This window comes from Podarcis vaucheri, assembly GCF_965113315.1.
Source record: "Podarcis vaucheri genome assembly, chromosome: 8".
NCBI classification, from domain to species: Eukaryota; Metazoa; Chordata; class Lepidosauria; order Squamata; family Lacertidae; genus Podarcis; species Podarcis vaucheri.
In genome coordinates, this window is record NC_138766.1 from 6,775,193 (window position 1) to 6,798,565 (window position 23,373).

The 23,373-nt window shown below is 42.2% G+C and overlaps 3 pseudogenes across 3 annotated transcripts; all 3 read left to right on the forward strand.

Annotated features, from left to right (window-relative positions):
* Window positions 1-806: 806 nt before the first annotated feature.
* Window positions 807-3,858, forward strand: LOC309538610 (protocadherin gamma-B1 pseudogene; annotated as a pseudogene). Its single transcript has one exon. The product of its transcript is annotated as a protocadherin gamma-B1 pseudogene (transcript).
* A 3,916-nt stretch (window positions 3,859-7,774) lies between these two features.
* LOC309538613 (protocadherin gamma-A6 pseudogene) lies at window positions 7,775-10,421 on the forward strand (annotated as a pseudogene). The gene has a single exon. The product of its transcript is annotated as a protocadherin gamma-A6 pseudogene (transcript).
* A 2,701-nt stretch (window positions 10,422-13,122) lies between these two features.
* On the forward strand, window positions 13,123-22,300 carry LOC309539785 (protocadherin gamma-B2 pseudogene; annotated as a pseudogene). Its single transcript has 3 exons — window positions 13,123-13,188; window positions 15,373-17,703; window positions 22,127-22,300. The product of its transcript is annotated as a protocadherin gamma-B2 pseudogene (transcript).
* Window positions 22,301-23,373: the final 1,073 nt, after the last annotated feature.

A 23,373-nucleotide genomic window follows, 5' to 3' on the forward strand; every position in this document is an offset into this window, starting at 1 on the left:
ATGTCACATGTATGCGCGGAAGCGGCAAAATGCAACCCGCGCACATGCAGACGTGCCATCGCGTCTTACATTCTATTCAGGATGCAAACAGGGCTCCGGAACAGATCCCGTTCGCATCCCGAGGTACCACTGTAATGTATTACATGATCATCTCTTTTATAAAGAGTGCAGCTAGCTTTAGTCCAGGTCCTGTGAGAAGATTTTAAATATAAGCTCTCCCATCTTTTTAATCACTTTAATTCAGTGAGGACCCAGTTTTCTTTGAATTAATTTCAAGCATAGAATGGTTTTCACCAGTACCATTAGCTAAACCTCTTTGCCATTTCTTTCCCTTTTCAAGTAAAAAAAAAAAATTACCTTGAAAAGGTGTGGGGTGCTGGTGGTAACTGTCAATGGGCAGAGGTAGGAAAGTCCTAACCTTGAACCAGAAATGATGTTCCTGAGTATGCACAGAAGTGGAATTTCCTGCCAGAGAGGATGTAAAGTGTAGTTCCCTCTGCCTCCTGATCCAATAAAGGAGACATTGACAAACCCTGTGTACCCTGACAAGGAATTACACTCCTTAAATGATATAGAAGACCACAATTTCTTTAGACGGCTCTGGAAACAAACCTTCTGTATCTGATGAGCCCTCCTCACCAACAGGCATCCCCTCTCTACTATTCCTATGGTTTTCTTGGTGTTTTTTCATTTCTTTTTAAAGAAAGAAACTAAAGCAAACATGCTGAATGGTGAGGGACTGGGAAGCGAAGAGGATGCACACAAGTGATGGAGAAGAAATTTGTTTCTGATTGCACTTAAAGGTGAACTTATATTACAAGCAATTCCCTACCTTAGAGAAAAATTCTATGTAGAATTATAGAAATAGTAAAAGCAGTTCACCGTATGGACTCAGAGTGTCACTGTTGGACAACGTAGGAGCAGCCATGGCTCAGCATTTCTGAGACTCTTGGAGCAATCTCTCTCTCTCTCTTAACACTTCAGCTGAGCAGAAAGGAAAAACCTTTATTTTAAAAGCTGCTTGAGAAAGGAAATCTCTGTTTCCCAAGGATCAGCAGAAAATAACAACATTAGTACTATATCACTTAAGTGTACTGGGAGTCTTGAAAACTGAAGTGAAAGGAGGAGGAAATCAGGAAATGCAATGGATGTGATGGAAGTAAAGCAGGCAGAGAGAACAAGGAAGATCACCAGGAGGCAAGTACTGTTTCTGTTCATATTTTGGTCTGTGTACTTCTGCCAGGTGGGGTCTGAGCAGGTTCAGTATTCAGTTCCAGAGGAAGCAGAGCAGGGCTCCTTTGTGGGGAACCTTGCTAAAGATCTGGGGTTGGATGTCAGAGAGCTGTCAAAGCGCAAGCTTGGTATTTCTTCAGAAAAGCAATTCTTTGATCTGAATGAACAAAATGGCAACCTGTATGTGAATGAGAGGATAGACCGGGAAGAGATTTGTGGGGAATCATCTACTTGTGTCCTCAAATTAGAAGTTGTGGCACACAATCCTTTGAATATTTTCCACGTAAATATTTTTATCCAGGACATCAATGATAATGCCCCACATTTCCAGAATGAAAATATTGATCTCAAATTGAGTGAATCTACTCTGCCAGGAAATCGATTCACTCTTGGAAATGCTGAAGATGATGATATCGGAATGAACTCCCTCCAGAATTATCAATTGAGCTCAACTCCATATTTCAAACTAGAAATTCAAGCTGGCAATGATGGTGGAAAATATGCAGAATTAATATTGCTGAAACAACTGGACAGGGAAAAGGAACAGATGCACCACATGGTCCTTACAGCCATGGATGGTGGAGAACCTCCAAAAACCGGAACAGCCAAAATATTGGTAACAGTTATTGATATTAATGACAATGCTCCTGTTTTCACCCAGACAACATATAAAGTGAGCCTGAAAGAGAGTGCACCCAAAGGAACCTCTGTGCTTCAAGTCAAAGCATCTGACAGTGATGAAGGGTCATATGCTGAGATCACTTACACTTTCAGTGACATCCCAAAAACAGCCAAGCAGAAGTTTCATCTGGATCCCAGAGATGGAACAATTGCACTTATAGAAAGTGTTGATTTTGAGGACAGACAAAAATATGTGATGATAATTCAGGCAAGTGATGGAGGAGGCTTGGTGGCACATTGCAATGTGGAGGTTGAGGTTCTTGATGAGAATGACAATGCTCCAGATATGATCCTTACCTCCGTGTCCAGCCCAATTCCTGAAGATGTCACATCTGGAGCTGTGATTGCTCTCATTAAAGTTCAGGACAGGGATTCTGGGGAGAATGGAGAAGTCACCTGTCACCTGAAGGAACTTGTACCTTTCCTGATAGTATCATCTTCCGATAATTATTTCAAGCTCCTCATAGATGGTGCCCTTGACAGAGAAAGGATGCCCGAGTATAATATTACAATCGCAGCCACAGACAAAGGCACACCTCCACTCTCCACACACAAAACCATATCAATACAGATCTCAGATATCAATGATAACCCACCAGCCTTTGAAAAAACTTCCTACACTGCCTACGTTCCAGAAAACAACCCATCTGGAGCTTCGATTTTTCACATCAAGGCCTCTGACCCAGATCTGGATCGCAATGCCAGAATCACTTACTCCGTCCTTCACAGCAACATCAAGGACCTGCCTCTGTCCTCCTATGTCTCCATTAACTCTGAGACTGGGATCATCTATGCTCAACGCTCCTTTGACTATGAGCAATTCAGGGAGTTTCAGATTCAAGTGAAGGCCCACGATGGAGGTTCTCCACCACTGAATAGCAGTGCCACAGTGACAGTATGTGTTTTGGATCGAAATGATAACGCTCCGCAGATCCTGTACCCCTCACAATCCACAGAGGGCTCCCCTTTCTTTGAGATGGTGCCTCGGTCAGCTGAGTCGGGTTATCTGGTGACGAAGGTGGTGGCCGTGGACTCTGATTCGGGACACAATGCCTGGCTCTCCTTCCATCTCCTGCAGGCCACAGAGCCCTCACTCTTCAGCATTGGCTCCCACACAGGAGAGGTGCAAACAGTCCGAGCATTACTTGAGAGAGATGCAGTGAAGCAGAGGCTGGTCATCCTGGTGAAGGACAATGGGCATCCTCCTCTCTCAGCCACCACAACTTTGAGCCTGGTGTTTGCTGAAAACTTCCAGGAGGCTCTTCCAGAAATGAACTCCCAACCAAATGACTCAGAGTATCAGTCTGATCTACAGTTTTATTTGGTATTGGCCTTGACCTTGGTGTCCTTTCTGTTCCTGGTGACAGTGATTCTGACCATTCTGATGAAGCTTCGAAGGTCAAGGAACCCCACTTTCCTTCAGTGCTTTATTCCTGACCCCCATTCAAAGGCTGGTGCCATATTCCCACCCAATTATGAAGACGGAACTTTGCCTTATTCCTACCAGGTCTGTCTGTCCTCTGAATCCAGGAGGAATGAGTTGACTTTCCTGCAGCCCACTGTCCAAATAGCAGAGAACATCCTTTGCAATGGCAGCTCTGACATTTCTTTGATGGTCAGTGGAGGCAATTTAATTTCTGAAAAGGAAAATGACAGCACGGTGAGTTAAAGTGCATTCTTTTTTCTCTTCCTTTTTTAGGGAATTTGGTGTGTTATCACTTGTTTAAGAGTTGAATTGTAAACAGTGGATTATATCAAACTGGCACCCCATACAATTCAGGCCATGTCACCAGGGAAGTAGGTAGGGAGTAGTACTGAGCTGCTACTGTTGCAGATCAAGCTAATGTAATGGGCCTTCTAGCATTTGTTGAAGGGCAAAATTGCAAGTTGGGGGAGCCTCAGTCAGAATTATCTAAATGCACATTTGCATGCTGACCTAGGATGATGATCTCGGACCGCAGGATGGCATATCATGTTTGAGTGGAGATGCTTATCATTCCTTCCTTCCTTCCTTCTTTCCTTCGTAGTATGACTAAAATTGAATATGTAGCTATTTTAATGTTCTGTCTTAAAAAAATAGAAAAATAAACATCAAAAAATTGCATAGTAGATTCTTCAAGAAGTTTGAAAATGTTCTAGTTATTGGCAAAATTCTCATTATTATTAAACTCATCAGCATCAGCATCAACCTTTATAACGGTCCAGAGACCCAACAAATCGTTACAAAGCAATACACAATTCATACAGCCTACCTCCAGGTTAAACAAGCAAAATTCTCATTATTATTAAACTAAATATTAGGAAGTTTGTGGGGAGTTTTTTATGTGTTATCGGGAAGGAATTAGTGGATTGAACATCTTTTGTTGGCGGTCTGCCAACAGAGATAATTACATGGTGATTGATAATAGCCAGACATAAGTCTTGGTTCCCATATTCATTTTGGAAAAAAGAGTGAACAAGAGATTAATCTCTGGTGCTTTGAAAAAGCTGTTTTCTGTGTCAAGAGACCAAGAAGCAGTCAGCTCCTAGGAACTCGGATGGGGGTTAAGCGACTTGAGAGCTGAGGAATTTACATCTTGCCCCAAAGCCATAAAAGAGCCGTGATGGGTATGGGATCTGCAAAAGCCTCCCTTTCTTAATTATTTTTGGGACAGTTATAATTTATAACCGAGGGAGATTTGTCCATCAGCTGGTGATAATTTACATTCAGTGTGTGAGCTGCTTTTTGGCTTCAAGAAGAAGGGAAGTGAAATTGAACATTAAAGGGTTGAAGGCAGAACAAAAAAGCTGTTTTGTGGTTTGAGACAAGAAAGTTTTAAACGAACAATGGAGCATTTGCAATGTATTATTAGAAATTATGACCAGTTGGAACAGTTGTGGTCAACAGTATGGATGTAGGTGAGTGTGCATGTGGCTAGTATTTCTACCTATAACATCTCCAGTCATGCTTCCATGCTGTAGTAACATAGGTGACAAATGTCTATTGAGTCATAACAGCGTTAGATGCCCTCTCACCTCTTTGGCTGGGAATGCTTTCCCATGGAAAGGCAATCTGGCAAGGACATACAGTTGCACACCCCTGTATTTGCTGCTTCATATACATTAATGCTGGATTGTTCCTAATGTGTCAAAAAGTTTGTTGCCAGTGCATATTCTGTAGTGAAAGATGAAGACTAATTTTGAAAGAAACTTTTATGGCATTGTTTAGTGGACTGAATGCTTGATTTTCTGTCTTCTGGGGGAAAGCATTCAGCAAATTCAGTATAGCAGTTTTAGGAGTCCTGCTGATTTTGTAGAACAAGAAGCAGAAGAGCATCACGCTCTCCAAGAAAGATGACTGAAAACCATCTACCTCTGCTGTTTAACAGGTCATCACATGCTAGTTTTTTATAATGCTTGTTCTGAGCTTGACAACTTATTGTCACACATGAGCTCATAAGCTGCCATTGAAAGTTACCCACGTGCAGTAGTGACATGCATGGTGGTGGGAAGCTGGTGAATTCACCCCCACCCCTTTACACTGTTGCCTACCTGGATGGGGCAGCAGTGAGGCTGGAGACATGTGCTTTTAACTGTAGGAACATCTAGCACGGCTGCTGGTGCACCTGCCCAGCCCCAACCACACAGTTGTGTCAGCCCAGCCCTGACCAGGTAAGTCCCAGCAACTTACCTGGGTGGCTCCACAGCTCCACCCCATTGCATGTGCCACCAATCTCTTCCTGCTTCTTTTTATCTATGTAATGAGATGTGGTGTAGTAATAATAATTGGCTTTAATAGCATTCGTCTTGGCTTTATTGTCTTCTAGGCACAATGTGAGCAGTAAATGAAGGTGGACATGGCCTTCTTTGCACTTTACAGTCATACTTGGTGTTTATAGAGCACTCTAGTGTAGAAAATGGTTGATATACATTCCCTTGTAACTCTTCAATAACCTAGAAAGATAGATCAGCATTATTTTCCTCATGTTGTGGATGAGATGGAGACAGGATGCATTTAGATGTGGCAAGTATTGCATTAGTTTTCCTGACTAGAACGCTAGTGCTTCTATTCTGTTTTCCAGTGATCCTTTCACACTGCAGTACCAGTTGTGTTATGTGTTTATTTTTGACCAATATACAGTGGTGCCCCGCAAGACGAATGCCTCGCAAGACGGAAAACTCACTAGACCAAAGAGTTTTCCGTTTTGGAGATGCTTCGCAAAACGAATTTCCTATGGGCTTGCTTTGCAAGACGACAATGTCTTGTGAGTTCCTGCTGGTTTTTTTTCCTTCCCCCCTTTTTCTAAGCCGCTAAGCCGCTTATCAGCTGATCCGATCAGCAGATAAGCCGCTAAAAGCCGCTAATAGGGCTAATAGCGCTAATCCGCTAATCCGTCAATGGGCTTGCTTCGCAAGACGAAAAAACCGCTAGATGAAGAGAATCACAAAACGGATTCCTTTCGTCTTGCGAGGCACCACTGTATCAGCATATCAATATATGAACAATATATCGTGTTCCACTAAATTTCATTCACACCAGTGGTGCGTGGAGTGATGCAACAATGAACATCATTGGATAACAATGCCACTATTCTACCCATAGCTGTGCATGTATTCATTCCCCCATGTATACGGCCCCAAATTTCATCACTTTACTCCTGCGATTTTTCAGTTTAAGGGAGCAGCAAATGGATTTTTTCTGCTATTAAATAACATGGAAATGAAGTGGCTTTCATGCCATGTGAAAACTTGAATATAATGCAGAAATTAATAGTTAGGAAAACGTCAGGGAAATGGAGGAAACTGCTGTGTGAACTCAACCAGAGAGAGAGGAGGAAGGGAGTCTTGCCCAAGGACAACTAAGAGCTCATGGTTGAAGTTTGGTTTGAACTGGGGCATTCCTGATATGCATCTCCTACCCAGTACAGCCTTATTTGAACAATCTCCTCAAGTGTAAGCAAAGAAAACATGATGGTGCAAAGTTCTAAATCATGTGTGGGGGCCCTACAAGTAGAGTAAGCTCCCCACCTCAGACCTTGGTCCTCAAATTCATGGAGGGATCTAGATTGTGTACAGATGAAATGCTGGACAGGAAAGGACTAAGAAGAACTGCATATTTCTCCTCAGGTGTTTGCTCATCTATGGACAGTGTATGCCCAAATAGGGCTTATGTGTTGTTGTTGTTTAGTCGTTTAGTCGTGTCCGACTCTTCGTGACCCCATGGACCAGAGCACACCAGGCACTTCCGTCTTCCACTGCCTCCCGCAGTTTGGTCAGACTCATGTTTGTAGCTTCGAGAACACCGTCCAACCATCTCGTCCTCTGTCGTCCCCTTCTCCTTGTGCCCTCAATCTTTCCCAACATCAGGGTCTTTTCCAGGGAGTCTTCTCTTCTCATGAGGTGGCCAAAGTATTGGAGTCTCAGCATCAGGATCTGTCCTTCCAGTGAGCACTCAGGGCTGATTTCCTGAAGAATGGATACGTTTGATCTTATTGCAGTAGGCCTTATGTAACACGTACCAAAAAATAAAAATTCAGTTTGAAGATAAACAGCCTAGAGATGTGAATGAACAAATAGGAGCTGAGAGGAGTGAAGTGCTAGATGTACTGGTGGTTTACTATTGTTGTTTCTACATCAAGAAAAAATCTATTGAATATTCCCTTAGAAAAGCGAGCAGAAAACATTGCTGAGAAAGATCCATAACATTTATTCCAGAAATTTCAGTAATGGGGCAGGGCAGGAACCCTAAACACACTTGTCTTTCCTGCTCCTTTTCAATTTGATTACAGCAACAAAAGTCGTCACTCTTATTTATCCTTAGTGGGTAAATTCTAAGGGAAAAGAATAGTTATCCTAGCTATATCTGAAGTTTTTGCAGTTTGCATTTGATCCTCTGGGTGTCACTGTTGACCAGAACGGAGCAGAAATGTGAAATCCTGCCCAATTGAAGTTGCCTTTCCGTTAAACACAAACACAAAATATCTGAAGGAACAAGCTGCTTGTCAGTGTAAAGAAGAAATGGATGTACATTTTCCTTAGAATAGAGTTGGATACAGCATCATTTGAACCAGAATCTAAGGGTCTTTAGTCTTTATCCTGCTGCAAGGATGAAAGGAATTCCGAGGCTGTGGAATTGCAGAAAGGGAATCTTCCAGTGCCTTTTCATGATGTTTTCTTGGAAGGCAGTTTCTGGGCAGATCCACTACTCCATTCCAGAAGAGATGCACAAAGGCTCTTCCGTGGGGAATATTGCAAAGGACCTGGGAATGGATGGCAAGCAGCTCCCAAACCATAGACTGCGCATTGTTTCTCCTGTAGGTATGATTCAGTACTTTTCTTTGAATGCCAACAATGGCCATTTGCAGATATCTGAGAGAATAGATAGAGAGGAAATCTGCAGAGAGGCAGAGAAATGTATGTTAAAGTTTCAGGTTCTTGTTGAAAGCAAATTGAAGCTTTATGGAATTGAAGTGGAAATTACAGATATAAATGATAATGCTCCCCACTTCCCTCTATGGGAACAGGAGCTGGAAATCAGTGAGGCATCTATACCTGGATTCCAGATCCCTCTACCCAAAGCTCAAGATCCAGATTTGGGGATAAATTCAGTGCAGAGCTATCAACTCACAGGCAGTAGCAATTTTGCTTTGCATGTGCAAACAGAAGAAAATGGTGCCAGACTTGTTGAACTTGTGTTGGAAAAGTCACTGGACAGAGAGGAACAATCAGCTTACGATTTGCTCCTCACAGCTACTGATGGAGGTGATCCCATCAGATCTGGCACATTACAAATCCACATCGCTGTCCTTGATGCAAATGACAATGCACCAGTTTTCAGCCAACCTCTCTATGAAGTGAGTGTCAATGAGAATATTCCCAAGTGGTCCATACTTTTGACAGTGAGAGCAACTGATATGGATGAAGGAATCAATGGAGACATTAAATACTCTTTCCAAGAAATTACAAAGCGCGACTCCCAAATGTTTGTGTTAAATTCCACAACAGGGGAAATCATCCTTATTGGGACTCTTGATTATGAGGAATCATCTTTATATGCATTTGAGATACAAGCCAGAGATGGAGGAAGGCTGAGTGACAGATCAAAAGTTGTGATATCTGTTACAGATCTGAATGACAATGCACCTGAATTATCAGTTACCTTTGCCACCAACACCATACTTGAAAGTTCACCATCCCAAACGGTAATTGCCATTTTAAATGTCCAAGACCGAGATTCAGGAATCAATGGGGAAATCACATGTTCAATCCCTAGCAACCTCCCTTTCCAGCTAAAGAAGTCCATGGATAACTTTTACAGTTTGGTGACTGATGGTGCCCTTGACAGGGAACAGGTGTCAGTCTTCAATATTACTGTCACTGTTTCTGACCATGGAGTCCCCCCTCTTTCTACAGTCACAGTTGTCACACTTCATGTTTTAGACACAAATGACAACCCACCCCTCTTTGAAAAAACAGACTATACTTTCTATTTTGTTGAGAATAACCAAAGAGGAGCCATGGTCTCTTCCATAAGAGCAAATGATCTTGACTGGGAAGAAAATGCCAGAATAACATATTCCATCACTGATGACCAAGGAAGTGACTCCCGCCTCTCTTCCTACCTCTCCATTAACTCTGAGACGGGGGTTATATATGCTCTGACCTCCTTTGATTATGAAGACTTTCGAGACATTCGGTTCCGTGTAAAGGCTCAGGATGGAGGTTCTCCACCACTCAGCTCCAACGTCTCAGTGACTCTCTTCATCCTGGACCAGAATGACAATGCTCCCCAAATCCTGTACCCCTCCCCTCCCACTGACGGCTCCACAGGGATAGAGCTGGCCCCTCGCTCCTCAGAGCCAGGCTACCTGGTCACTAAGGTGGTGGCCGTGGATGCGGACTCTGGCCAGAATGCCTGGCTCTCCTACCAGCTGATCAAGGCCACCGAGCCAGGGCTCTTCACTCTGGGGCTCCACACGGGAGAGATCAGGACGGCCCGCTTCTTTCTGGAGAAAGATGCCCTCAAGCAAAGCCTGGTGGTTTTAGTCAAGGACAATGGGCAGCCACCTCTCTCTGCTTCAGCCACTCTGACTGTGGTGCTGGCTGACACCATCCCTGCAATCCTCTCAGACCTGAGCAGCATCTCAGCTCCTGTGGAGCCTCCGTCTGACCTCACCTTCTACCTGGTCCTTGCAGTGGCTTTTGTCTCTTGCTTGTTCTTCACTTTCCTCCTTGTCTTACTGGCCATCAAGTTGCACAGGTGGAGAAATTCTCAGCTGCTTGAGACGGGGAGTGTGAATTTCAGTGGCGCTCCTATCTCACAGTTTGTGGGGATTGACGGAGTCCGAGCATTTCTGCACTCCTACTGCCAGGAGGTTTCTCTCACTACAGACTCTAGAAAGGCAAATTATTCCAATACTCTGAACAATAAAGAAGCTTGTGAGGCAAAGGATCCAATCCTACCTGGTGAAGATTTAAACTTGAACAATGAAGGCTTAATCGTAGTCCAGGTGAGCAAACAATTTTAGATAAGCAATGTTTTTATTTTGTTAATATCAGAATATATTTCCTGTCTGCCTCTGCTTTCTCATTATATTCAGAACTATGTCAGTCTTCTTTCTATTCCTTGCAGCCCGCCTTCTTTTAGTCATCACTGGGTATGTGATACTTCTGTGAAGTATCTTCTTTCAACAAATCTTCATATTGATGCATCAGATGATCTGTCTTTGTCTCTTATTTTGGACTGCTGGTGGAGGCTCACAAAACCTTGTGGACATCTATAAAAAAAATAGTTCCCTACATATTGAAAACTATCATGTATGGGAGATTGGGAGAAGGCTAGGCTGATAACTATCATCCTATTTTCATTTGGAGGTATGTTTCTCTCCTCCCGCTTTGAACAAGCCTTCAGCATTTGAGTTCCTGTGAGATTGATTTTATGCATTCTTAATTGTTTTAATTTAGTATGTTGTATTTGGCTTTTATTTCATATTTTTATTACACTTCAAAATAGTTGGTGGTTTAAAAAATCTGTATCAATAAATAAGTATATAAATGTAAGCCCTCACCTGCCTTGCTACTGGTAAGTTGTAGTTGTGCCGCCTCAATGAAAACTAGGGCCAAGTATCCTATGACAAATAAGTGTTCATTCCCATCTTTCAACCAATAACCTCTTTCCACTACATACCCAACTGCCCACCAGTAAGCTGATACTGAGATTCTCTTTGCTACAAGACTTCTTTTTAAAAAAGTAATAATGAATTTACTTAACTCTTTTATTGGCTGAATTATTTTCACTTTTTGTATATTTTAGCATGATAAAATGAGGAGATTCAATGGTGAGGGGACTCTGGGAAGAAATTTACAAGCAATTGTATTGTAAGATTGGTTGCATAATGCTCCTTGTAATTTGCAACCTTCACCCGCTATTGAACTACAGCAGCAACACACAAATGCATTTTGGGGGGGGGGGGTATTTTCTACTTTAATGAGATTTCCAGTGTAAAGTAGGGGTAGAATTTCGAACCCCAGAGAAGGTGTCGTGTGTTGCCTTCTCCCTGTAATATGAATGAAAACAGCTTCAGCCAAAGGTGTGTTCTTCTAGGTAGTTCCACACTGCTACAATGGGTGCCACCCTGGAAATGTGACTGCAAGTTTATTTACTCCTCTGTCACATGACTGTAAGCTGTTTTGATGCCAGTTCTCTTTGGTGATATGTGGCTTATATTTTTCTATTAAAAATATGCTGTCATGGTTGGTGTTGTAAACACACTACAGTGGCAAGTATTGATGCATTTGGGGGACATTTTATGAGGCATGTGGGGGTTTTTTTGTTGTTGTTCCCGTAAGGAAAACAATGAATGGTAACTTGCTGAAATTTGGGGAAGTTGTTTGTGTGACCATTTCTGACAATGTCCTAGAAGGACTATCCTGTAGTTCTACTAATGTGTGAATTGGACAATGAAAAGTATGCTGGGAGGATGCTTGGATTCCCACAAAATTGTTTGACGTTTAAGAGCAAGTGGGAATTATTTAGAGATTATTGGAACACCAGACAAAAATAGTGCAAACAGTAGTTACTTTTCATTATTGTAAATGCAAGTGGTAAATCCTCTTGCATTAATAAAATGCACATCTGCTTGTTTTGGGCTTTCAATGTTTTTTCTGTTACAAAAAGAAAATATTTAAAAGAATAATGCACACACGTAGAGATTTTTGTACTATGGATACAAGGCACATTGCAGATAATGTCATATATTGTACTCTTAATAGTTATTAAACATAATTTGTTTTATAAATAGTGCAACTTGTTTTAGTCCAGGTCCTAAGGGAAACCTTGTTGGCTCTTTCCATACAGAATAGGAAACATATTCAACAGTAGATCTTTACCTTTCCTATGATATATATAGTGTCAGCAGCAGAGAGCAGCAGCAAGTTAATTGTTTCAGAGGGCAATGAATTTAACCAACATTCATCTTAGATATCTTAAGGGCACATCGTCTATGCTGGTGATGAAAGTTGCAATGAAAAGATTTTGTCCCATCCTTTCCAACATGAACATAAGGAAAAGTGTGTTGCAGATCCTCCATTGTGAGGACTATGCATGCCATGGGCTTATTTGCATAATTCTTGCCTTCTGAAAAAGGGGGACATTTCCTTAAAGAAGGCATCATACATAAAATACTTGTCTCACATGTCCCTTCTTGTGTATGATGTAGGGGGGGAATCAGCACCGTCTCCCACTCTGTGTTGCTGATTGTTTGTATGAAGAGAACTATGTATGGTAGAACAGCAATCATCATGGGATGACAGGTGTTCCATGAGGACAGAAGTGAATACACAGTGGTATAATTGATGTGGCCAGGCTCTGCCTGGCAGGAGTCTGGCTGTGAGGAGACTTTCCATCCCACCTTGAGCAAATATCCCACAATAGTCCATCCACCAACTATAGAGAATAGTTGTTTGCTGACAGCTCAAGTAAAATCCAGCTCGTGAGCTTTCCCTGGGAAATAGTATTCTGCCTAATTTTCACCAGGTTGCTTCTTTTTAAACCACAAATTGCTGAAGAGATGTCAAGAACTGAATTTAAGATTGGAAGACAGAGAAACAGAGAGAACTGAAACTGACAGGTCTGCACTTTCCTAATACATACTTTTTATGTTCTCAAAAAAAACCTCTTGAGTTGTTCGGGTTGGGGATTTCAAGGAAAGCTAAAAAAAGAAAGTAAGAATGGCTTTTGAACCAACTGGATACTACCATTTGTCTACCTATGGAAACCTTTCCAATTTAGAAGATGTAGAAAATAAATATTCCTCACCCACAACTACTGCCCTCAAATTGTAGCAAAAACATATCATCTCTTCTTGACAGGAGATTACTGGGTGAACACATTGAGCATCATATAAAAATATCTTGCAAAACAAATGCAGTAATGATTTCTTTTTCAAGCCCAAGGCATTGCAAAGTAGCGCATGATATAACAAAATATAATTACCGTATTTTTCGCTCTATAACACGCACCTGACCATAACACGCACATCGTTTTTAGAGGAGGAAAACAAGGGAAAAAATATTCTGAATGAAACAGTGGACGTATCATTTTTGTGCTTCATGCTGTGGCCACAGACATGTGATCTGATGGTGAATTTGGGGTGACCCAATGCAAAAATCCTGAGAATCCCTGTGGATCCATGCTTTGTAACCACGTTTTTGCACCATTGCAGCCCCAGGCAACAGTGGGTGCGTGATTTTTTTTGGGGGGGGCAGGCTGTAGCCATGGACATGCTATGTGCTCTGATGGTGAATTTTGGCTGACCCAATGCAAAGATCCTGAGGATCCATGTGGACCCATACTTTTTAACCACGTTTTTGCACCATTGCAGCCCCAGGCAACAGTGGGTGCGTGATTTTTTTTGGGGGGGACAGGCTGTAGTCATGGACATGCTATGTGCTCTGATGGTGAATTTTGGCTGACCCAATGCAAAGATCCTGAGGATCCATGTGGATCCATGCTTTGTAACCACATTTTAAGTGGGGAGGGAAGGAAAAACACAGAAGGCTAAGAATGCAGGAGAGGGCTATAACGTGAGGAAAGGAAGGCAAAAGTTTCCCCCCACCCACCCACACAAGCCAGCCAGCGTGTGCTCTCTCTCTCTCTCTCTCCCTCTTTAAATGGAAGAAAGCATATTTGAATGCTGTGTGTCTCCAAAAACAAAAAGCAGGAAGTCAAATCAGAATTTTAAGCCGAACCTGTAATCTCTCTTCCCTTCACAAACATTGTTCCCTCCGGAGCAGGGAGAGGATAGAAGGACGGACGCTCTGCTTTCCTCTCTTCTTGCCTGGAGGGGAGGGGCTTCCCCTGCTCTTTGTTCCGTTTGAGCAAACACAGTAACGAAACAGAGAGGGCGGGCAGTAAGACTCTGAGGCAGAATGCAGGAAAGCCGCCACTTCCTCTCTTCAGGCTTCCCTTCTCCCTGAAGCGCGGTTTGATTTTTGCCTCATTTTTCGGCTCCAGGGACCACACATTCGCTGCATAACACGCACAGACATTTCCCCTTCCTTTTTAGGAGAAAAATCTGCGTGTTATAGAGCGAAAAATACGGTATATTTTAAAATATTACACTGGAAGTTGCCTTAGCACCTCTCTAATCAGTAGTAGAGAAAAGCTCCGCCTGTTGAAGTAAACAATAGAGGGCTAAATGGAAAATAAATATGAACTAGTATAAGGCCCATCCCTATTTTCCTATTCACAAATATTTTTTGTTTAAATGTACTGGCTGAAAACACATCACTGTGTGGGTCAACCTAAAATTATCACAAGCTGAACCTCTGACGGGAATACGTATTAAAAATTCACTTGTGATAATTTCCTAATATTATTTAGATTTTTTTAAATGCACATTAAACATGGAAGAAAGAAATTTGGAACTCTGGGCTCATTGACCTGCATTCTGAAAAGAGCTCTTAATGGAATGAATAACTATGAGGTCTGATCAATAATCCATTGGGGGGGTACAACTTGAAAACAATGGTAAAGGGTTAAATTAAAATCAGTTCTCTACATTAGAAATTATATACTATGTGCCATTATTGAAATGGCAAATACAGTTCCCCATGTGGACTCAGAGTGTCACTGTTGGACAACGTGGGAGCAGCCATGGCTCAGCATTTCCAAGACTCTTGGAGCAATCTCTCTCTCTCTCTCTCTTAACACATCAGCGGAGCAGAAAGGAAAAGCTTTTATTTTAAAAGCTGCTCAAGAAAGGAAAGCTCTCAGTTTCCCAAGAATCAGCTCAAAAGAACGGTATTGGTACTATCTCACATGAGTGTACTGGGAGTCTTGCAAACTATACTGAAAGAAGGAAGAAATCAGGAAATGCAATGGATGTGATGGAAGTAAAGCAGGCAAAGAGAACAAGGAAGATCACCAGGAGGCAAGTACTGTTTCTGTTCATATTCTGGTCTGTGTTCTTCTGCCAGGTGTTGTCTGAGAAGGTTCAGTATTCAGTTCCAGAGGAAGCAGAGCAGGGCTCCTTTGTGGGGAACCTTGCTAAAGATCTGGGGTTGGATGTCAGAGAGCTGTCAAAGCGCAAGCTTGGTATTTCTTCAGAAAAGAAATTCTTTGAGTTGAATGAACAAAATGGCAACCTGTATGTGAATGAGAGGATAGACCGGGAAGAGATTTGTGGTAAATTATCTACTTGTGTCCTCAAATTAGAAGTTGTGGCACACAGTCCTTTGAATATTTTCCAAGTAAACATTTTTATCCAGGACATCAATGATAATGCCCCACATTTCCAGAATGAAAATATTGAGCTTAAATTTAGTGAATCTACTCTGCCAGGAACTCGATTTGCTCTTGGAAATGCTGAAGATGATGATATCGGAATGAACTCCCTCCAGAATTATCAATTGAGCTCAACTCCATATTTCAAACTAGAAATTCAAGCTGGCAATGATGGCGGCAAATATGCAGAATTAATATTGCAGAAACAACTGGACAGGGAAAAGGAACAGATGCATCACATGGTCCTTACAGCCATGGATGGTGGAGAACCTCCAAAAACCGGAACAGCCAAAATATTGGTTGCAGTTATTGATATTAATGACAATGCCCCTGTTTTCACCCAGACAATCTATAAAGTGAGCCTGAAGGAGAGTGCACCCAAAGGAATCTCTGTGCTTCAACTCAAAGCATCTGACAGTGATGAAGGGTCAAATGCTGAGATCACTTACACTTTCAGTGACATCCCAAAAACAGCCAAGCAGAAGTTTCATCTGGATCCGAGAGACGGAACAGTTACACTCATAGAAAGTGTTGATTTTGAAGAAAGTCGATATTATGTGATGATAATTCAGGCAAGTGATGGAGGAGGATTGGCAGCACATTGCAAAGTGGAGGTTGAGGTTCTTGATGAGAATGACAATGCGCCAGATGTGATCCTTACATCCGTGTCCAGCCCAGTTCTGGAAGATGTCGCATCTGGAGCTGTGATTGCTCTCATTAAAGTTCAGGACAGGGATTCTGGGGAGAATGGAGAAGTCACCTGTCACCTGAAGGAACTTGTACCTTTCCTGATAGTCTCATCTTTGGATAATTACTTCAAGCTCCTAATAGATGGTGCCCTTGACAGAGAAAGGACTCCCGAGTATAATATTACAATCGCAGCCACAGACAAAGGCACACCTCCACTCTCCACACACAAAACCATATCAATACAGATCTCAGATATCAATGATAACCCACCAGCCTTTGAAACATCTTCCTACACTGCCTACGTTCCAGAGAACAACCCATCTGGAGCTTCAATTTTCCACATCAAGGCCTCTGACCCAGATCTGGATCGCAATGCCAGAATCACTTACTCCATCCTTCACAGCAACATCAAGGACCTGCCTCTTTCCTCCTATGTCTCCATTAACTCTGAGACCGGGATCATCTATGCCCAACGCTCCTTTGACTATGAGCAATTCAGGGAGTTTCAGATTCAAGTGAAGGCCCAAGATGGAGGTTCTCCACCACTCAATAGCAGTGCCACAGTGACAGTATGTGTTTTGGATCGAAATGATAACGCTCCGCAGATCCTGTACCCCTCACAATCAACAGAGGGCTCCCCTTTCTTTGAGATGGTGCCTCGGTCAGCTGAGTCGGGTTATCTGGTGACGAAGGTGGTGGCCGTGGACTCTGATTCGGGACACAATGCCTGGCTCTCCTTCCATCTCCTGCAGGCCACAGAGCCCTCACTCTTCAGCATTGGCTCCCACACAGGAGAGGTGCAAACAGTCCGAGCATTACTTGAGAGAGATGCAGTGAAGCAGAGGCTGGTCATCCTGGTGAAGGACAATGGGCATCCTCCTCTCTCAGCCACCACAACTTTGAGCCTGGTGTTTGCTGAGAACTTCCAGGAGGCTCTTCCAGAAATGAACTCCCAACCAAATGACTCAGAGTATCAGTCTGATCTACAGTTTTATTTGGTATTGGCCTTGACCTTGGTGTCCTTTCTGTTCCTGGTGACGGTGATACTGACCATTCTGATGAAGCTTCGAAGGTCAAGGAACCCCACTTTCCTTCAGTGCTTTATTCCTGACCCCCATTCAAAGGCTGGTGCCATATTCCCACCCAATTATGAGGACGGAACTTTGCCTTATTCCTACCAGGTCTGTCTGTCCTCTGAATCCAGGAGGAATGAGTTGACTTTCCTGCAGCCCACTGTCCAAATAGCAGAGAACATCCTTTGCAATGGCAGCTCTGACATTTCTTTGATGGTCAGTGGAGGCAATTTAATTTCTGAAAAGGAAAATGACAGCACGGTGAGTTATATTTCATGTTCCTTTTAGGGAATTTGGTGTTGTCACTTGTTTGAGAGTTTATTTGTAAATAGTGGATGTTATCAAACTGGCACTCCAGACAATTCATGCCATGTCACCAGGGAAGTAGGTATGGGGTAGTACTGAGTTGCTACTGCTGCAGATCAAGCTAATGGAATGGGCCTTCTAGCAGTTGTTGAAGGGCAAAATTGCAAGTTGGGGGGAGCCTCAGTTAGAATTATGCAGATGCACATTTGCATGCTGACTTAGGGTGAGAATCTCGGACCACAGGATGACATAGCATGTTTGAGTGGAGACAGTGCTTATTCTTCCTTCCCTCCTTCTTTCCTTCCTTCGTAGTACGACTAAAATTGAAAATGTAGCTATTTTAATGTTATGTCTTAAAAAACAACAGAAAAACAGATAAAAAAATATTACATTGTATATTCTTCAAGAAGTTTGAAAATTTTCTGTTTATTGGCCAACTTCTCCTTATTGTTAAACTAAATATTAGGGAGTTTCTGGGGAGTTTTTTATGTGTTGTGGGGAAGGAAATAGCGGGTTGAACATCTTTTGTTGGCAGTCTGCCAACAGAGATAATTACATGGTGATTGATGATAGCCAGACATAAGTCTTGGTTCCCATATTCATTTTGGAAAAAAGAGTGAACAATAGATTAATCTCTGGTGCTTTGGAAAAGCTCTTTTCTGTGTTCAAGAGACCAAGAAGCAGTCAGCTCCTAGGAACTCGGATGGGGATTAAGCTACTTGAGAACTGAGGAATTTACATCTTGCCCCAAAGCCATGAAAGAGCCGTGATGGGTATGGGATCTGCAAAATAATAATAATAATAATAATAATTTATTATTTGTACCCCGCCCATCTGGCTGGGTTTCCCCAGCCACTCTGGGCGGCTTCCATAGAAACAAAAAAAAAAACACACACTAAAATATCATACATTAAAAACTTCCCTGAACAGGGCTGCCTTAAGATGTCTTCTGAATGTTAGGTAGTTGTTTATCGTTTTGACATCTGATTGGAGGGCGTTCCACAGGGCGGGCGCCACTACCGAAAAGGCCCTCTGCCTGGTTCCCAATGAGGGAACCGCCAGAAGGCCCTCGGTGCTGGACCTCAGCGTCCGGGCAGAACGATCTGCAAAAGCCTCCCTTTCTTAATTATATTTGGGACAGTTATAATTTATAACCAAGGGAGATTTGTCCATCAGCTGGTGATAATTTACATTCAATGTGTGAGCTGCTTTTTGGCTTCAAGAAGAAGGGAAGGGAAATTGAACATTAAAGGGTTGAAGGCAGAACAAAATGCCTATTTTGTGGTTTGAGACAAGAAAGTTTTAAGCGAACAATGGAGATCTGTGTTTTTGTATTTTTCAGATTGAGCGTATATAAATGTTCTACATTGTTAAACTCTTATATTATTAAAAATGAATAAAAATAATATTTAAAAATGACAACCATGATTTAAAGCACACAGAAAGTTTAAATCACAACAGAATAGATTAAAACAAATTAAAACTCATACACAATTGGGTCTGATTGGAAAAGCACAGTGTATGATATGGTGAAGCATTGATGGAAGCTGTCAGTTGTAAAACACTCCTCAGGTCCTGTGACTGGTTATTCCTGGTTGCAGAATGAATAGAGCTCATGCACAGCCTTTGTTTGATCAATGAGTGGAGCAGGCAGTCTGTCTCTCATGGAATCATAGAGTTGGGAGGGACCCAAGGGTCATCTGGTGCAACACCCTGCAATGCAGGTATCTCAGCTAGAGCATCCATGGCAGATGACCATCCAACCTCTGCTAAAAAAACCTCCAAGGAAGGAGAGTCCACAACTTCCCAAAGGAGACTGTCCCAATATATCACAAAAGATTAATGAAGCACTCCTAAATTCTCCAACATGTTACCTCATCCTTTCTAAAACAACTTAGCTCAAGATTGTTCAAGATAATGCTTGTTCTCATATCAATTCATCTGTTCACCAAGATCTTCAGTGGAAGCATTCCTGGTGGTCTCATTACCTGTATCAGTACATGTTCTGGAATCATGAGGATGGCATTCTCTGTGGTGGAACAGTCTGCCCTTTTGAATTCAATAGTAACATACAGTGCAGTGTTTTCATCAACATTTAAAGACGTATCTATGTGACCAAGTATTTGCTGGCCATCGGTGTCCAACTCCACTAAGTTGCTGACAACAGTATTATATACTGTATTATACACAATCTAGGTACTCTTTGAGTGTGGGACAGGGACTATATAATTATTTTAAATAAATAAATAAATAAAATGCATCAATCCCCCATCTCCAAAAACCATATACTAGAAAGAGAAAACACAGGCAATGAGCAATAGGGAAAAACAGTGGTCCCTGTACTGACCTATATACCGACCCAAATATGTGTGCATCATGAACCCAAAATCTCCTTCCCCCTTTGCTTAACAGTCAGAACAGCTAAGAGCATTTGCAATGTATGATTAGAAATTATGACCAGTTGGAACAGTTGTGATCAACAGTATGGATGTAGGTGAGTGTGCATGTGGCTAGTATTTCTACCTATAACATCTCCAGTCATGCTTCCATGCTGTAGTAACATAGGTGACAAATGTCTATTGAGTCTTAACAATGTTAGATGCCCTCTCACCTCTTTGGCTGGGAATGCTTTCCCATGGAAAGGCAATCTGGCAAGGACATACAGTTGCACACCCCTGTATTTGCTGCTTCCTATACATTAATGCTGGATTGTGCCTAATGTGTCAAAAGGTTTGTTGCCAGTGCATATTCTGTAGTGAGAGATGAAGACTAATTTTGAAAGAAACTTTTATGGCATTGCTTAGTGGATCAGATACTTGATTTTCTGTCTTCTGGGGGAAAGCATTCAGCAAATTCAGTATAGCAGTTTTAGTAGTCCTGCTGATTTTGTAGAACAAGAAGCAGAAGAGCATCAAGATCTCCAAGAAAGATGACTGAGAACCATCTACCTCTGCTTGTCATACATGATCTCTTAAGCTGCCATTGAAAGTTATCCTCCTGCAGTAGTGACATGCATGATGGTGGGCAGCTGGTAAATTCACCCCCCACCCCCACGCACAGTTGCCTACCTGGATGGGGCAGCAGTGAGGCTGGAGACATGTTCTCTTAACTGTGGGAACATCTAGCAAGGCTGCTGGTGCACCTGCACAGCCCCAACCACACAGTTGTGTCAGCCCAGCCCTGACCAGGTAAGCCCCAGCAACATCGCTAGTGTTGGAGGGTGGCTCCAAGCTCCACCCCATTGCGTGTGCCACCAATCTCTTCCTGCTTCTTTTTATCTCTGTAATGTGAAGTGGTGTAGTAATAATAATTAGCTTTAATAGCATTCGTCTTGGCTTTATTTTCTTCTAGGCACAATGTGAGCAATAAATGAAGGTGGACATGGCCTTCTTTGCACTTTACAGTCATACTTGGTGTTTATAGAGCACTTTAGTGTAGAAAATGGTTGATATACATTCCCTTGTAACTCTTCAATAACCCAGAAAGATAGATCAGCAATATTTTCCTCATGTTGTGGATGAGATGGAGAGAGGATGCATTTAGATGTGGCAAATATTGCATAAGATTTCCTGACTAGAACACTAGTGCTTCTTTTCTGTTTCCAATGATGCTTTCACACTGCAGTACCAGTTGTGTTATGGGTATATTTTTGACCAATATATCAGCATATCAATATATGAGCAATATATCGTGTTCCACTAAATTTCATTCACACCAGTGTGTGTGGTGTGACACAACAATGGACATCATTGGATAACATTGCCACTATTCCACCCAGAGCTGTGCATGTATTCATTCCCCCATGGATATGGCCCCAAATTTCATCACTTTACTCCTGCGATTTTTCGGTTTAAGGGAGCAGCAAATGGATTTTTTCTGCTATTAAATAACATGGAAATGAAGTGGCTTTCATGCCATGTGAAAACTTGATTATGATGCAGAAATTAATAGTTAGGGAAACATCAGGGAAATGGAGGAAACTGCTGTGTGAACTCAACCAGAGAGAGAGGAAGAAGGGAGTCTTGCCCAAGGACAACTAAGAGCTCATGATTGAAGTTTGGTTTGAACTGGGGCATTCATGATGTGCATCTCCTACCCAGTACAGCCTTATTTGAACAATCTCCTCAAGTGTAAGCAAAGAAAACATGATGGTGCAAAGTTCTAAATCATGTGTGGGGCCCCTACAAGTAGAGTAAGCTCCCCACCTCAGACCTTGGTCCTCAAATTCATGGAGGGATCTAGATTGTGTACAGATGAAATGCTGGACAGGAAAGGACTAAGAAGCACTCCATATTTCTCCTCAGGTGTTTGCTCATGTACGGACAGTGTATGCCCAAGTAGGGCTTATGTATCACGTACCTAAAAAATAAAAATTCAGTTTGAAGATGAACAGCCTAGAGATGTGAATGAACAAATAGGAGCTGAGAGGAGTGAAGTGCCAGAGGTCACAAGGATGTACTGGTGGTTTACTAGTGTTTCTCCATCAAGAAAAAATCTATTGAATATTCCCTTAGAAAAGCCAGCCGAAAACATTGCTGAGAAAGATCCATAACATTTATTCCAGAATTTCCAGTAATGGGGTAGGGCAGGAACCCTAAACACACTTGTCTTTCCTGCTCCTTTTCAATTTGATTACAGCAACAAAAGTTGTCACTCTTTTTTATCCTTAGTGGGTAAATTCTAAGGGAAAAGAATAAAGTTATTCTAGCTATAGCTGCATATAATAGCAGTGGTACAGTGAAATGGTGTTTATTTAATTTTCAAAAGTGAAGTTTTTGCAGTTTGGGCTTGATCCTCTGGGTGTCACTGTTCACCAGAATGGAGGAGAAATGAGAAATCCTGCCCAATTGAAGTTGCCTTTCCGTTAAACACAAGTACAAAATATCTGAAGGAACAAGCTGCTTGTCAGTGCAAAGAAGAAATGGAAGTGCATTTTTCTTAAAAACAAATTGGATACAGCATCATTTGAACCAGAACATAAGAGCCTTTAACCTGCTGCAAGGATGGAAGGAACTCAGAGGCTGTGGAATTGCAGAAAGGGAATCTTCCAGTGCCTTTTCATGATGTTTTCTTGGAAGGCAGTTTCTGGGCAGATCCACTACTCCATTCCAGAAGAGTTGCACAAAGGCTCTTCCGTGGGGAATGTTGCAAAGGACCTGGGAATGGATGGCAAGCAGCTCCCAGACCATGGACTCCGCATTGTTTACCCTGTAGGTATGATTCAGTACTTCTCTTTGAATGCCAACAATGGCCATTTGCAGATATCTGAGAGAATAGATAGAGAGAAAATCTGCAGAGAGGCAGAGAAATGTATGTTGAATTTTCAGGTTCTTGTTGAAAGCAAATTGAAGCTTTATGGAATTGAAGTGGAAATTACAGATATAAATGATAATGCTCCCCACTTCCCTCTATGGGAACAGGAGCTGAAAATCAGTGAGGCATCTATACCTGGATTCCAGATCACTCTACCCAAAGCTCAAGATCCAGATTGGGGGATGAATTCTGTGCAGAGCTATCAACTCACAGGCAGTAGCCATTTTGCTTTGCATGTACAAACAGAAGAAAATGGTGCCAGACTTGTTGAACTTGTGTTGGAAAAGTCACTGGACAGAGAGGAACAATCAG